Source organism: Corapipo altera, unplaced genomic scaffold (genome assembly GCF_003945725.1).
Source record: "Corapipo altera isolate COAL_440 unplaced genomic scaffold, ASM394572v1 61411, whole genome shotgun sequence".
Lineage (NCBI taxonomy): Eukaryota > Metazoa > Chordata > Aves > Passeriformes > Pipridae > Corapipo > Corapipo altera.
The window spans coordinates 3,281,630-3,298,137 of record NW_020884875.1 but is presented as its reverse complement, the minus strand read 5'-3'; the positions used below and the strand labels follow the sequence as shown (position 1 = coordinate 3,298,137).

The 16,508-nt window shown below is 35.5% G+C and overlaps 1 protein-coding gene across 1 annotated transcript in view; it reads left to right on the top strand.

Moving 5' to 3' along the window:
* HCN1 (hyperpolarization activated cyclic nucleotide gated potassium channel 1) overlaps nucleotides 1-16,508 on the top strand; it is a 199,877-nt gene that overhangs the window by 25,045 nt on the left and 158,324 nt on the right. The gene's annotated exons all lie outside the window — the stretch shown is intronic.

Sequence of the window (16,508 nt, the reverse complement as noted above, 5' to 3'; positions counted from 1 at the left end):
CACAATTAGCATGGATGAACTCCTAGTAAGAATACTGAGAATTTCAACAAACACCTAAATCTTCATTGGATTTTCGTGACTAGCACTTAAACTTACTAAGTTAATACTCTTGTAGTCAAGAGAATTTAAAATACATATTCATATTTTTCTATTATAGGAGAAATTGAAATAATTTACTATTGAGTAGATTTCCTAGAATTCTCCTTATTTGAAGGCTGTATGTAGCCTGAATATATCAAATACTGGCCTTCTTTTTGAAAAATGGGTAGTCCAAATTTTGAGTCATTGCCTTCTGAACTGCCAACTCCACTGTTTCCAGATATGGTGTTATGCTGCCTGCCAGTTTGGCATGCTGCCTTTTCCAGGAAATTATGGCATTCCCTAATTTGGCATACTCACGGCTAGGAAGCATCTAATGCTTTGGCACATACCACCACAATTCAGTCATTTTGTTACTTGCCTGTCCTCATTTCTGTAATTCTAAATATCACAATGTTTTAAACAGAAGTGTTAAAACCATAGGAAAAAACACTGCTGTCTTCTAAACCTTTCTTGAAGTAAACATAATGAGAATTATTTTGTAGAGCATTATCATGGAAGCATTATTAAAATTGATTTCCATAAATCAATTTGATCAAGATTTATTTAATTAAATTAATATCGAGGGAAGATTTGGTACCATTTCTGGTGCTTTTTCTGATGCTAATCTCCAGTACTGTATGCACTTTCTGGCTTAACAGAAACCTAAATGCAGCTCCATCTCACAAATAAAGTCAGATTATGTTTTAAAGTGATATAATGCTGGATGATCCTAAGTATCAGAAGTCTATATAAATAAATTTATAGTTGTTTCTTAAAATAACCTCTGAAATAGGTAATTATTTTTTATTTTGTAAATTCTACTTCTTTTTGCCTCTCTGTAAAGCAGTGTAATAGTTTTTTTGCACAGAAATAGAGCACTATAGTTTTGTGCTGTTTAACTAAGGCAAATGATTAAGCATATTTTGCAGTTCTACCATAAAACTGTGCTTTTGTCTCCTTTGTGCTTTACAAAGAGGCAACCTTCTGAAATGCGTTCAATGACATTATTTTCTGGCAGCTCAAATTATGAGCTTGCCACTATAAATGCCTACTAGGCAGAGAAATGAATTCCTTTTTTCCTCCCTAATGTATATTGTCAAAGAGAAATCAGGTATTCTAAATAAAATAGTTGAATAGGCCACTAAGTGAGACTAGAAGTGACCAGTGGATGTGGTCCAAACCAGCAATAGTTGGTGTTTGGTCCATTTAATCTTTAGCTAATGGCTGATTGGTTGCAACTTCACCTTTGATTCCATTAGTAAAATTTGTGAAATGTGTCCTCAGGAAGGTTGTTTTGTTTGGTTGGGGTTTTTTTGAACATGCAGTAGAGCAGCGAGAAAGTTATTGGGTGCTTTTGCAAAAGGTTCTCATATGCAGAAACACATGTAAATATGCAGTCTGAATCAGGCTCTGATAAACGAAATGTGTGCAAAAAAAAAGGGCTTTTTTTGGTCTGTTTTTATTTTTGTTTAGCATTTTACAGAGGTCAGAAATGAAGGAGGTCATGGATTGTCATATATGGCTTCGGAGAAAATGTGTGTTATAATAATATTTTCAAACAAACAAACAAAAAAGCTGGGTAAGGATGACCTTTGCGGAACTGGGAAACAATGGATGGATGATCCTATAGGGGTAGTCAGTGAGACTTTGCTGCTGATATTCATGTTCTCTACATGTGTGTGTTTGGACATGGACAACAAGGAGCAACTGTTAACTAATTTTTGTGACACAGAACTGGAGCCTGTTTGCATGTGGTTAAAAGGATTTAATAGTTTTCGCTTAGGGGCTGACATATTGGTTTTAAATGTGGTGCAGATAAATCTGAAACATATGTATTTGGATCAAAAATAGTGACCATTATGTCTAAAATATTCAGAGGACAGTCAGCAAACTCATTCTTCATAACATGCCAAGAGGATACTTCATGGAAAATTGATTGATGAACAAATCAAGTTGTACCGTAAGGCAGCTATCCCACTGAGGTATTTCTATATCCTCAAAGAGAAAAGGGACATTGACATTGTTTGAGCTTTTCCTTTAGGTATCAGTAAGACTTCAGCTTCAAGGTCAATATTCTGATTAGGATCAGTGGTTAAAAATTTAAAAGATTTTTGTATGACACTGGTGAAACATTGTTCCTTTATTTATTTCCACATCATTTAAATCAATTCTATCAAGATCAAGCTGCTAACAGCCACATAGAGTAATACTGAGGTAAATAATGTATGCATTGCAGAAGCTTTCTCTGCATTAAGTGTTATGATGGAACAGCTGTAGCCTGTGGTGCAGTATATATGAAATCTGATTGATATATTCATATCAGTCTGATGTTAATTGCTTATCCAAATGAATGGCTCAGTGGAAATAGGAAGCAAGACTTTAAGAAAGGGACAGGAGATATCTTGGCAGGAAATAATGTACTGAATTTGCAAATGCACACTTTCCTAAAACTGCTTTTGAGCTACAATGTCTAATGTTCCAGTCCTTTGAATTTAGGTGTTGACATATAGATCATATAGTTACTTAAGCTAAATTGTATGTAATAACATACAAGAAAAAAAATATTTAAATTGTTGATTACAGAAATTATACTTTGCAGTAATTTGTGACGGGAGTTTGCTTTTGATTTTTTTTTTAACTTTAGGTTCCTAAAAATACTGAACAGGAGGTACAGGACCTAATTGTTATTTACTTTAAGTTTTATGAGACTGACTAAACTGCTTGAATGTTTAACATAGGTTTACATGCAACTAGTAAGTTATTCTTAGCTAAATATGCTCATAGATCAATGAACAATTAAAAATAAAAGACATAAACAATTACAAATAAATACATCATTACGTGTCTAATGATATGCCACTTTACATTTGTCAGTGCTATTAATTTACTGATTCTTTAAAATAAAAATATTTTCCAAAAGCTGCTTAAAACTCAGACTTCAATAGTTCTACTTACAGATATTATGATCACAGGACAAGACCTAGTAAATGTATGAATAAATAGAATTGGTTCTTCTAAAAATGTGCTCTAAGTCTTTCTTGTTCTCAGACATTTGATTATGTAGAATTAGAACAACTTTTAAAGTGAATTAATGCTTATTGCAACATGGGCAATAAAGGTTATGTTTTGCAAAAAATCATGTAGTAAAATATGCAAAAAATTGTAAATTGCAGCCATGTCCTTATTTGGTTTAACTTGTATTGAAATCTGGTTTTCAATTTGCCAAACCTTTTTAAGTCTCGTAAACCTACATAAGTGTTGATATTCACTCTAGCTGTTGTTAAAGCACTGGTGCTTAATTAAACATGTTTCTGAGCATATCACACTGACATATTTTGGTTTTGCTATTTTATTTCTGATAAATCAGAGTGATGCTGATTCACAAAAGCTCATAAATACAAGCTTGCAGGAATACTAAGTCTTACTAAAGTGCTCAAAAATTAAGTGTGTAAGAGCTTTGCAAAATCAGGTCCTGCATTAAAAATTTCATATGTTACTTCCATGCTACCAGCCCTGAGCATCACAGACTACCACTAGGTGTCCTCTCCTTGTTCTATTTTTTGCCAGTACATGTATTAGGTATCTCTATGATATTGAATCATTATTGTTTCCTAAATAAAATTACTGTAAAAGGACACTTGTGTTATCCAGACAACAGAAGAAAACTTCTGCTTCAGTAGCCTGGTGTTTCTGTGGTAGGTCTACAGATGGCTTTTGTTCCCTATAAGAAAACCAAACACTTTTCCTTTCCTTTCCCTTACAGCTTTACAGAATTCAAGGTTTTTTTATCTCTCCTCTTGATTACTGACTGGGGAATTGTGGGGGAAGGGAGAGAGGATGAGTTAGGTGGGTACTTCGTGGTGTTGGATGAAAACACCACCTTTACTGATTGGATTATTAATTTAATTTTATTTTATTTTAACAGGACTGTGTCTACAAGACATGGTGTTTTCTTGTCAATGATGGTGTTACACAGTTTAACTTTTTAAATGAGTAGTCTTGTGGAGACAGGAATTGACATCATATTTTTGCTTTCTTTTCATTTAATTTTAATTCCTGTCCTCCAGGGAGATAGTTTAAAATTTGTTTTCTAAGCCCTATAAAGTTGTGTCAATTAGTCAAGTACTGCAAATAAGCACACCAGTAGAAGTTGAGTGGCAATTTTGAATTAAATTAGCTTAAAGTAGGACACTTTTTTATTGCCTTTTAGAGATACATTAACCAAATATGAGTTGTCTGTCTCATAAGGGATGAGGGAAGGATAGTTGTTAAGTAACTCTAGGGGAAAGAAGATGTAGGAAAGTCCACTTTTTTTACTGGTACAAAGTCTGTGAGTTCTGCAACAAAACCTCTGTATTGATGTCATCTGCCTTCTTACCATTTAGAAGATGGAAGTAGGAGAAAATCCCTGTTTCTGTTGGAAAGTCATGCTTGAAAAATACCTCATGTATAAATTAGTGAATTTGTGTCCTCCCATATAAAGACTGTGGTTGGGGTCACACTGTGTGCATTGAGGAGAAATATCAAAAGCCCAAGTTGTTTGACACCTTTTCCCTCCCCCCAAGAAGTGTTCCCTACCAGGACTAGGTAAATATGCAAGCATTGTTCATGTTGTTGTTTAGTGTGCATATCCTTGCATGTGTATGTGTTACACAGCTGACTTCCATTTAATGCTGGGCTGTATCTCAAATGCCGGCGGGGTTTGCCTGGGGGTTCCTCTCTGTTCTGCAGTCTTCCCTACCATCATGCTGACCAGATGTGGTCATGTGTGCTTGACATGTGCTGCCCAGCTCCACCTCTTGTGTAATCTACAGGGTGAAAAACAAAACCCTGCACTGTTTGCTTGCAGTTTGAATTAAAAAATCTAGGAGTGCTCCTTGCTCAGCATAGCTGTAGAGGAGCCTTCTAGCTTTGTGAGAGCAGAAGGCTGCTCAGTGCAGTTTCACACAGGGAATATGTTCCCTTTGTGCATGGGAGTTGTGCTGGCTGTCAGTTTGTTCCTCAGTAAGACTGCAGTGCTGGTATTCCTCCCTAACTCGATTGGGATGTTGGCTAATGGTTGGTCTGTCTCTATGACAGTGAGGTATTTCACCTGTAGACTGTGACTCTGTAGAGCCAGAACCTGAACTACTATCCTTTTCTTTTTCCTGTTAAATTAGAGAATGTAAAGGCAGTTTCTTTTAGTGTTGAGGCTGTTGATATTATCTCTTGATATTCTGTCTTGATAATGTAGTTCCAGTTCGCTAGATATAATTTGTGTATATGGGTAGAACTGAAGTTACCTTATAAATATTATTCTAAATAAGAAGGTAAGATACCTAAATTCTAAAATAAAGTGTTACACAATATAAGTGAACATGTGAATAGAAGCATTACCATAAGAGCAAAAACCAGTCTCATACAGATATGTGAGCCACAGTGCTGTTTTATTCTCTGTCGTGTAACTTAAAAGTCTATTGTTTGTGTTTTGGTAGACAAAAACCTCATACAATCTTTACAAAATTGGTAGTGTTCCAAATGGGAAATTTTAATGGATTTTATTTCATTTCATTTATTTCATTTTTGTTTCTATGAAATAATGCATGTTTTAACATTAGATGGGTAAATGATATTCACTTGTGCAGTACTTTTTAATATATTTAAAAGAAATTTTTTTTTAAGAAAAGTATGTATCATTGCAGGTAAATGAAACATCCGTGAAACATTACTGACAAAAACTCAAGCTTATATTTTTCACTCTTTTAAATTCTGTACAGTAGTAGGAAAATACACATAACTGATAGAGATGGTTAAAAGGCATTATTAGAATAATAGAATAATAATAATAGAATACTAACTGTTGAAAAAGAACAGCACATTTGTAGAGAAGGAAGTTACTGAAATGCAAGTAAGAATATTCTGCTTCTTAATTTCCTACTTTATGGTCTAGGCATAATCACTTTCACAGAAAGAATAATCCATTGCCCTGGACAGTAAATAGGAAGTGTTACGAGTGTAAGGATTCTTGCTTTGTCTTTTTACCCCCTTTTTAAGACTGTGCAAACTGAGCTGCCTTTCTCGTGTGCCTACCCCAGAAGAGTAATGGTGTGGTGATGGTTCTTTCCCTGGGATATAAACCATGGAAATGTAGAACATAGCCTGAGACAACTTTTCCTGAACTCAAAAGCTGGATGATGTTTTCTTCTTTATATAAGTACTCGCCTGGCTTCTATGGTAAATGGACCTATTCATGGGAGATTTGGCTTCAGACCCAGGAAAGTGGGTTCACCCTTACAGTAACATTTCTGGAAAATACCAGTCAGTTTTGAAAATGATCATAACTGTGTCAACTTGTCTTTGATGCTGAATCGTAACACAAATTTTTTAGAATAATTTTTTTTAAGTCTTTAATTTGTTCACTATTTTTAAGCTGTTTTGGCAATATCACTCTGTTTTGCACTTGCTAGAGCTTGCACACTTTACTCCTGGCTACACATTTGGAAAATAAAGCCTTGTTCTTTCATCCTAAGCTTTTAACACAAGCAGAAAGCCCACTTGGCTTTCACAGGGTAATGGCCTGATGGGGACACACCTTGTCAGGCAAGGGGGAAGGTCAGGAATATTCAGTCCTCTTGCAAGGCAGAGCTGCTGGCTGCTCACTGAGTCATCTTGCTCCTTCCTGGGAGCTGAAGAGCCGTCAGAGAAGGTGATGACGGCCAAAGAGCTGTTTCGGCAACCCGGGGTCTGCATCGTGGTTCACCATTCGGACACTGCGATAATGCAGAGTCCTTCACGCTGTGAGTGCATTCGGTGCAAGCTCCCTTTGGTTCCTGCAGTGACGAGACTGAAGGGGAACACGTGAATGGGGTTTCTCAGTTCTTTTCCAATGTATTTTTACAGATTTAAAAAATTTACAGATTTTGCAAGAATGAGACTAATACTTTTGTTCTTTCCAGGGTAAACACAATCTATTCAAGTAGATTAATTCATACAATAGTACACTATTGTATTAATACTGACCAGTACAGAATGACAGTTTAACTTCTAAATTACTCAACAATAGTAATTGAACTAAAAGATATTCTCACCTTGTCACTCATGCCTTGTAAAATTCTTGCTTTCTTTGTTTTCATAATACCTACAGATCTTTGCAAGTAAAGAAATCAGTTGAATAAACACTTTAGATTTGCACACAGATTTTCATTGGTTTTGTTATTCTCTTTATGTAGATGATAGGCCAGAAATAGTTAAGAATATGTTATGACCATTTTATTCTGTCTTAAAAAGACCCATTTTTAAAGTAAATTTTTAAAACACAAATTTGAAGCTGAGTTGCTAGTCTACCTGGCAAAAGATGCCCAGTTATGTGTTGAAATGGGCGGACTTATAATCCACTGTAATAATTATAAATATGGTATTTATTGAGATGTCTATTAAAGAAAGCAACAAGATGTCCTTCCAGTGCATCATTACTAATTGAAAGCTGAGGAACAAATTATACAGGAAAAATAAATTAGAAAAGTGCATACATAGAAGGTGAATATGAACAATTTTAATGTTTTGCTACCATTTGTCTAAAAGGGGCATTTCAGTTTTTAAATTAAGTAATCATTTATTAAACAGTGGAAAGATAATTCACTAGATCTCAAGTTGATAATATTCCATGTTTTAGTTTTGAGGAGAAAATTTTCAGTTACAGCAAAGATCTTTTTAAATAAAAAATCCCCAAACCACTGTATTCTCTCAGTTCTCTTACGTGGAGAACACTGTGCCTGTGAAATTTTGTGGGAGAGCATTTTCTCAGTTATCTCAGAAGGATCTGAGAGTTAGAAAAGGAGAACTTTTACTGGGCTGTGCTGGGTAGACCATATGTGCGCTGTTGACTTTATTTATATATTTTCCCAGTGTGTCATGTGCCTTAGCTCATCTGGGCATTTTATTGGATAAGACCAGGACTGAAATGACACAGAGTTCACTGCATGTCCATAGGCTGAAGATCATGTTCTGATTTTGATCTAGTTTGACAACCTTCTAACACAGTAAAATACCTGGGACACTGCTTGTCTAAGTAGGTTTCTCTTATGTCTCCCACTGAGGACAATGGAATATTGTTTTAATAGTTGGTTAGGAAGACGGGTCTGCTTTATAAGGATAAAATGGTCTGAATTAACCACTTAGGAAGTAAGATGTAACTGCATAAACCTATTTAGAGGGAGTTGAGGAACTGAGATGGCAGTGTAAAAATGGCTTTAACAGTTGCAAGTTATATTTAATGACTTATTTCTAACCTGAATCTCATGAATTTTATGCCAAATAACGGTGATATTATCCCACATGTGTAATGTATGATTTAAATATAGTTGTGACCTGGAAAGAACAGGGATACAACCTAATTCACAGGTTTTCAGAGCTCCTTGCTTCCAAGCAAGAATGAAGGCTGTGGTCAAACTGCTAATCTCTTCTCATGATAACTGCACTGGGAACATGCTCTATTTCTCACCATTTTCACCTTTCTTAACCTAGGCAAGTGCTTTGCCTTAGCCTTTCCATATGTCTAGGCTCACAGTATTTTCTTTGTTTCTTACTATCTTTTTAAAACATGTCTTTTTTTTCCCCGTCCTCTATGCTTTCAGAACCAATAGCAATGAGCTTGACTACACATCTGCTTACCTGAGTACGTTGTCTTGTAGTTGCACTGCCTTTCTTTCCAGTAAATGTTGCAACTTGTTATTGACCCAGCAGAAACTACTGCCATGTAGTGTATTTGGTGTCGTTTCAGTCTTGGATTTGTGTGACACAAGGGTAGGCAGTATTGGAGATCCTGCTTTGAATCCAGATGGGAGCTCCTAGGTGAGAACCTGTGAGTGGAGCCCTGAAGGCTAATTATGATATAACTGCTATAATCTTGGACCATAAGCCTTATACGACTGGACTGCCTGTATAAGGGAGGAAAGATGTAACTATCAAAAAAACCCCCCAAACACCAAGCAAAAAACCAACCAAACCACACAAACAAAAAGAAAAAAAAAATCCACTGCATAAAACCAAAACATGAGAGAACAATTGTAGTTCAGACAAATGTGCATATACATATTGATGTGACTATGTCTTCAAGTGTGAAGGTTCTTAACCTTCACTGCAACTCTCACTAGAAACCAAAGAAAGCGTTCCTATGTACAATTTTTATCTGTCCAGATTAATTAAAATGACTGACATTATTCAACGACTCATAATAAACAGACAATCTTTTATCTCAACTGAAAACTGTAAATTTCACTGTTGAACTGATGCTTCTTCATACTCTTAAGATGGTGGCATACAAGATTTCTGACCAAAACTTGAACCTGGAGAACAAATATTGCTGTGCATAATTTAAAATGAATCTCTTTTCAAGAGTACCTTCCCATGGGATTTCCAAAGCACATTATTGAAAACCATGTAGTAGTTGTTGTCAGAATGATCGATTTTTCCCTCAGCCAAAGACATAAATTATGTCTTCATCTGTCTCAAAAATAGCTGGGCATCCCACATGAGAATTGTTTTCCATCTGGGGAAATGTAATGTCAGATATGTTTTAACAAGGAAATGGAAAAAAATGGAAAAATTTCAAAGGCAAGGGGTAACTTCTAGAACTGCTCTATTGTTTTGATCATTAAGAGGTTTTAAAATACTGAACTCAGACAAGTAACTTACATTTTTCTTGCAGAGACTTTCTGGTGAATTAAGCAAAACACTGTTTTTTGTTCAGTGTCAGTCATATAAACATTCTTTTTCCTATAATTTATTTATTTTGCCTAAGGCAAAACCAACCTCTACCCATAAATGTGGCTTTCTCTTTTTCCTTTTTCATATGTGTCAATTTTGGTAACTTACTCCACAGCTTAGCCTAACTTGGATTTGTTTTTATGCTCCTGTTAATGTTTGCATATCACAGGTATGTGTATATTTATTGATCTTCTTAAAATGGTTTAAAAGAAATATCAGTATTTTTTGAGGCATTCTTAATTGGCAAAGTAACTGAAAGGCATTAGGAATGAAATGTCAAAAGTGTGTATGAATAGAAGTAATATCAACACTGTAACCTTTTTCATTGAAGTAAATGCAGGAAGATATATCTAATTTTAAAGATAATTACGAAATACATTCCAATAGAACTTTACATGCTTGCTTTCTTTTCTTTTTACCTTTGCATTGTTACCTCCATGGAATCTAGTGAAAATAAGATTGAACAACATCAAGATTTTTACAGATACTGTTTCTCTGTTTGCTAACATAATTGATTAAATCACTAGTTCCTGTCAACTTTTGTTTAACAGTTAAGTAATTTTATATTTGAGGTTGAAGTACCTGTTTTAATAGTTGTTTTTTTCCTTAACCTCAACAGGGTGTTTAGAAGTGGTGGCATTTGACAGCAGCTATGCTGGATGCTGTTCTTGTGATACAATTCCCAAGCTGTCTGTCCTAAGCTAATTGCTAGTGCTCCTTAGGATGAGAAAGGAATTCTGATAATTTTAGATTTTGCCTTTGTGAAACCTTTTTATGTGTCTGGGGATACTTTGTGTAAAGTGAACATGTTCTGAAAAGCAGCTGAAGACAGGAACTCTTTCGCTACATTGTAATTTTAAAACTACATGTGTCTGTGTTGAGCAACGTATTTGTAGCTAATAATTGAAATTCTTGGCAGCACACTATGGCATTATTTGTTATAGAGATAAAATTTTTGTTTGAACTCTCAGCCTCATAGTGAATCAGTTTCTTTATCATAGTTCCAAACAGACAAGGAAAGAAATATAGTCAGTTCAATGTTTGGTTTGTGAATTCAGCACTGAAATGCAAAAGGAAGCATATAAATTATAAAGTTTTTAGTTCTTTGTGAATTATCTGAGTACAGAACTTTGTTTCTCTCCTCATTTAAACAGTTTTGAATCTTATAGTCACATATGAGTTGTGACCATGGTGCCATGGTTTTCTTTCCATTTTCTCTAAATGTTTGTTGGTTTTTTTTTTCCTGATATGATGGATATCATAATGCTCTTTAGAAGTAGTGATTATCAGCTCATTTAGAATTAGAAAATTTAGCTCAGTGGTGGATTTTCATTTGAGTGGTGCGAAATAATTCCCCGCCAATTAAAAAAACTCTTAACTTTTTGCTGAATCACGAAGGAAGTATAGATCGAGATACTTAAAGCTTGAATTTCAGGGTTATTATACATTTTTGAGAAGTTTCCTTTTCCCTTAATTTATCTTTTTTGTTCTTTTGACAGTAATGTTTTTCAGAGCAGTAATGTACTTTTAGGTCCATATTCCAGTGTTAAATATATTCAAAAAATGTAATACTGTATTAACCATTATGCATGCTATGCCTAGAGAAGAAGAGAGGACAGGAAAAAAAAAGAAAAGTCTGGCAAGAGACGGCAAACAATATCATGCCCATAAATTACCTTTTTCTTTATAACTGGTCTTTTTTGTTAGCTGCTGCTGTCAAGAAAACCAGTATAAAAAAACTCATCTGCCATATTTTTTCTGTGACTACCACCTTTTTGTTTAAGCTATGTGAAAATCCTGCAAGTGATATTAGAATATCACTGGTGGTATTACAAAGCTTTTGAATTGCTTCCACTACTCTGACATCCAGTTTGTGGCTGGAAGCTGAAAATTCCATTTGTTTCTCTTCTGACTGTGTTCTTGTCATTGCAAATATTCGTCAGAATTAGTGTGATGAAAACGAAACAAGACTGGTGGCACCTCAGAAGAAAATATCTCTCTGAATTTCTAAGAGCAAAAGTATATTCAGTGTAACTTCTAGTTATTCTGCTAAATGGTGTTTTTATTAAATTTATGTGTAAATATTTTTGTTTGACTATATTTTTATTTTTTTGTGATAAAAAAATGGCAGAAATTTACAGAAATAATATTTATGATATAATGGCTGTTTGGGCTGTTTAGGACACTAAAGTAACAATGATTGATATTTTCTGAAGGCTAGTAACCTTCAACTAGCTGTAGGTTTGGGGGTTTTCCTTCTGTTTCCCTTAACAGCCACCATCTTTTAATGTGCTTATGTTTTGGGACTCCAGTTTTGACAGGCATCTCCATGTTTCCAGTAATATTGTTATCATGTAATAATTGAATAATTAATAAGTTACAAAGGAATATTCTTGCTGCTCATGAAGCATGGTCAATTGCATTGTTCTAATTCTTGAATGTTCATTACTCTTTTGTTTCTGGATTGCTTAGGACAGTTTGGGACAGGTGTAGAAACAGGTTTCTAGTCACTTAGGGGACTTCAGTAGGGTCAGATACATACAGACCCTGTCAGGCAGGATTAGGCAACAGCTGAGCTAGGCTGTTGTGATCACTATATTTGGGAATGAAGTGTTACAAGTGCAGTATTTGCACCATTCTCCCTCTCCTTTTGTATGTATTTAACATTTTGCTTGTGTGGTATTCCAGTAGGTCAGCAGAGTAGGGAGATCCTATTTTGGGGCCTGACATTGTTCTTTTCACTGAATCATTTATGCTTGCAGATCTGATTTTGGAATACAGAGGTACAAATCTGTTAAATATTTTTCAGCGTTTTCACTTTCTTGCTGTTTTACATGGATAAAGATTATCGAACTGTAATTTATTTTTAAATTGAGCTACAGAGGTACTTGAGAGACCTCCAGCTGTTTTTTCACTCTGAAAAATATACCCCAAGACGTTTGTCCTCCAATATCTTTTCAGTCCCACACCTCTTCCTTTATGTCAGATAAGTGTCTTGGGAACACATAAAGCCTGTTCTCTGTTCTCACAGGCAGTGGCTCTGGAGGGTCAGAGCCTTCCAGTGGATTAATAGCTCTATATCCCTCAAGTCTGTGGCTGAAGATGCAAAACACTAGATATTTTAGTGACAGTTTTTATTTAGTCTAGAATAAATAAGCATACCAAGACTTATGCTTCGGTTTCTTTTCTTACAGTTGGAAACGAGAGAAAACTTATTTTCTGAAGTTGACATATTTGCTGAGTTAAATAAGTATTTTTGCAAGCCATCCCAGATGAAAGCTACAGAATGTGAAGTCATTCCACTCAGCAAGTTTATTCCTTGTTACGAAATTCCCCCTATAATAGCAGTACCTTATTTTAGTAAAGGAAACAGACCCAAGGAAGTCCACTATGTCATCCACTGCTGTCTTGAAGAAGATAATCCCTTCCTTCCTTGGTCTGAAGGGCTTCAGTCAGGGTTGGCATAGGACAAAATTGGCACTGGCATACTGCCCTACCTGACCTGATGTGATTTTTTGTGCCAGACTGAGTGCCTAATGGAGCGGGTGGGTCTGCCCTCATGGTGGGAGCACTCGTCCTAATAGAGGGGCAGTGTGGGTGTATGTGGGCTTTGTGGAATGACTGTTTCATGACAAAGGGAAAGGGCAGTCCTGACATTTCCTATCGACTAGCTGTCAGCAGATCTGCATTCCCCTTTATGTCTCTTAGCAGCACCATCTGAAGTGTCCATCTCTCTCCACAGACTGGGCAGGGAGCCCAGACACCCATTAATCACTGGAGAGCAAACGCTTCAAAATCAGGACTTTCTTAGACTTGGCTATTAGAGCTACTCTCAAGCTCCTGACCAGTGATAGCATGGAGAATTTGCTTTTTTGCTGGAGAAATAAAGTGTACGACCTGGAGAGAATGAAAAGGTAGAGCTCCCTTAGTTTTACCTTTTAATATTTTGAATTCAGTGATCTGCTCTCTGAGTTTATCTCAGACCATTTCTATGAGGCAATATCAGTGAAAATTTGAGAATTTTCAATGTTACCAATGGAAACTCTGGAGTATCCTCAAGATTTGCCTTGGTGACCCATTTCATTCATTTGCAAGAGGAAAAATAGATAACTGCTGAAAAGATCTTTTTAAAGGTGGAATAGAAGAACAAATATGACCATTTTTAAGTTTTACTTTAAAGTTACTGTTCAGTTTAAATGTACAGCATGTAACAGGCATAGTCTGTTCCATGACTGAGCCAGAGATTTGCAGGGATACTGCTAGCATTCAGTTACCTTAGATGATATTCTCAGAATATTTCTAAAGTAGCAGGGAAAGAATGATTAAGAAGGATTCAACCTCTTCCCAATGTTTTCTGTAGCAGATCAAGTACTTGTACACAAAAACCAGAGTTATGTATTTTGTGTAATGCTCTTTGAAAGGTTTCTCATTGATTTCTTGAGTAGCGGGAGAAGAGTTCAGCTCACTAGTGTCAGTTGATGAACACTACTAGGTATTCAGTTATAGTAACCCTTAAGTGGATAGAAGTGGTTCAAAAGCATCAAATGATTTGGCTCATTACTAGACTTTTAGTCTTCTACTTACTATGACTAGTTTAGAAAAAAAAAATTCTTCAAATGAAAAAAGGGCATTTTAATATGCCTTTTATCCTTAAGTGGTCAATGTGAAGTTTTATTATAATGCATGAAAGAGGCATGTCCCTGTAAGAGATTTGTGACTTAATCTACTACCTAGTTGAAAGTGTGATGCGATAAACTATTGGTAATTGAAAAAATAAGAAAAGGTGGTCTAGCATTGACACAGATCTACTGCCCTTATATCTAATCAGTATAAGAAGAAACAATGAGCCAAAAGGCTCAGAAAAATAGAGAATAACGTTAAAAAGCCTAAAGTAAAAAAATCTGCGTACCTTCAGAGAAGTGCCTGACATGTTATATCTTTTATTTTATACCAGTCTTCAAAATGTGTTTCTATGCTAAGTAACACCTTTGTAATTCATAGTACTGTCTTTGCTGGCATGTAAAGATATTGTACTCTAGCTTTTTTTCATCAGGCTAAGTGCACCAGCATCAGTAAAGGCTGCTATTCTATCTGTTGTAAGTGAATGTTTCTTTCACAGCTTACAATTTTGTCAACTGAAATCGAATTTCAAATGTAGCATTGTGATTATGCCCTTCTCCTGTGACCTGGGGTGTTACTGGCTGCTCCAATTCTAAGGCATTTTTTCCCCCAGAATGACATCTATTCAGAGTTCTTGATTTGCCATATCTTTTCTTAATTCCTTGAAGGAGTAAAGTATGAGTTAACTTATGGTGGACTTCTAAATCTGAGATTCCTAAAATCTGTAGACAGCTGAAGATTCCCCTTCCTTCACAGTTGCTTATTTACTATGGTGTCCTTGGCATATAAAAATGCATTGTAAGGTACCAGGTTATATTGTTCTGTCTCAGCCAATTCCTAGACAGTCAGCACTTTTTAAATTGGGAACCAGTTGGAGTTTGGCATTCTCAGGGTAATATAGGTTGGCTTATAACCTTGACATAGTTGACATCAATTCAGAATGATATTTAATAGATACCAATGCTTACATTTAATTGTTGTCGGTGATTTCTCTGATGCTTTAGAACCATTCTTCAACAAAGGTAACAAATTCTCTTTTTTCTATACCTCTTTAAGTGTGCCATTGATAAGGGGCTGCGAGACTCAGCAGTCACCAAAAAGGATTGCTAAAATGTTCTTTTTTCTTTGTAGTGCAGATTAGCTATCACAAATCCTTGATCCATCAGTATTCACACATCTTTATCCTTTTATCCTGTTTATTTCTGTAGGATCAATGGGGTTACAGCAACCTCTGTACCTATAAGGGTGCAGCTTTTTAAGAACTTGAATAAGCTGTTAGAGACAAGCCCTTTTTGATGCTCTGCTAGTCTTGCTCCCTTGTGCCCACATCAAGCCCAATGTTAAATGTACCCCCCATCTACTATGGATTTCAGACTGCTGCAGTTCTTAGGCAGATAGATTTGTACTCTGTTGCCTTTGAGTGCAGCTGGTAGGGAGCTGCTGTATGCCTCACAGATCATCTATTCCTTTTTATTAAATGTTTCTGTTGGCATTATCTAATGCTGTCCAATTCAATATTGTTTCCTAAGTCTTGTTTCTAAAGCTACTTAAACTGATTTCTTTGATTTAATTTTTTTTCTTCCAGATGTAGTATGTAACATGAATTATCTTATTCATAGATGAGGTTTCTTATTATTAATTAAAGACCTCTTAAAGAAATTCAAGTTTTACTGATGTGAAACATTCAGTTCTGCTGTGGAGCATTGTTGCTTCCTACAGTCTTTGTTTGGAGCATCTTGCAGACTTTTAGGTTTCAGGCTGAAACATACAGTATGTTGAACACAATTTGAAGGCTTGAATTTATTGAATTCTAAACAGAACATAGGCTTCCTGTACTTTTCATAATCTGTATTTCTGAAATGACATATCACTTACCATACATTATTTCAAAAAGAGCATTTTTGGAGTTTTGAAAACAAAGTTTTGTTGGGTCTGAGTTATTTTTTTTTCTTCATAAGGTATTAAATTAATTCAGTCTGTATATTCAAGATAAAATTATGAGGGAATCCCACGAATTAGTGCATAGGTAGGGAGGGGACACTGGGAAACTCCCAGAGGGTCTG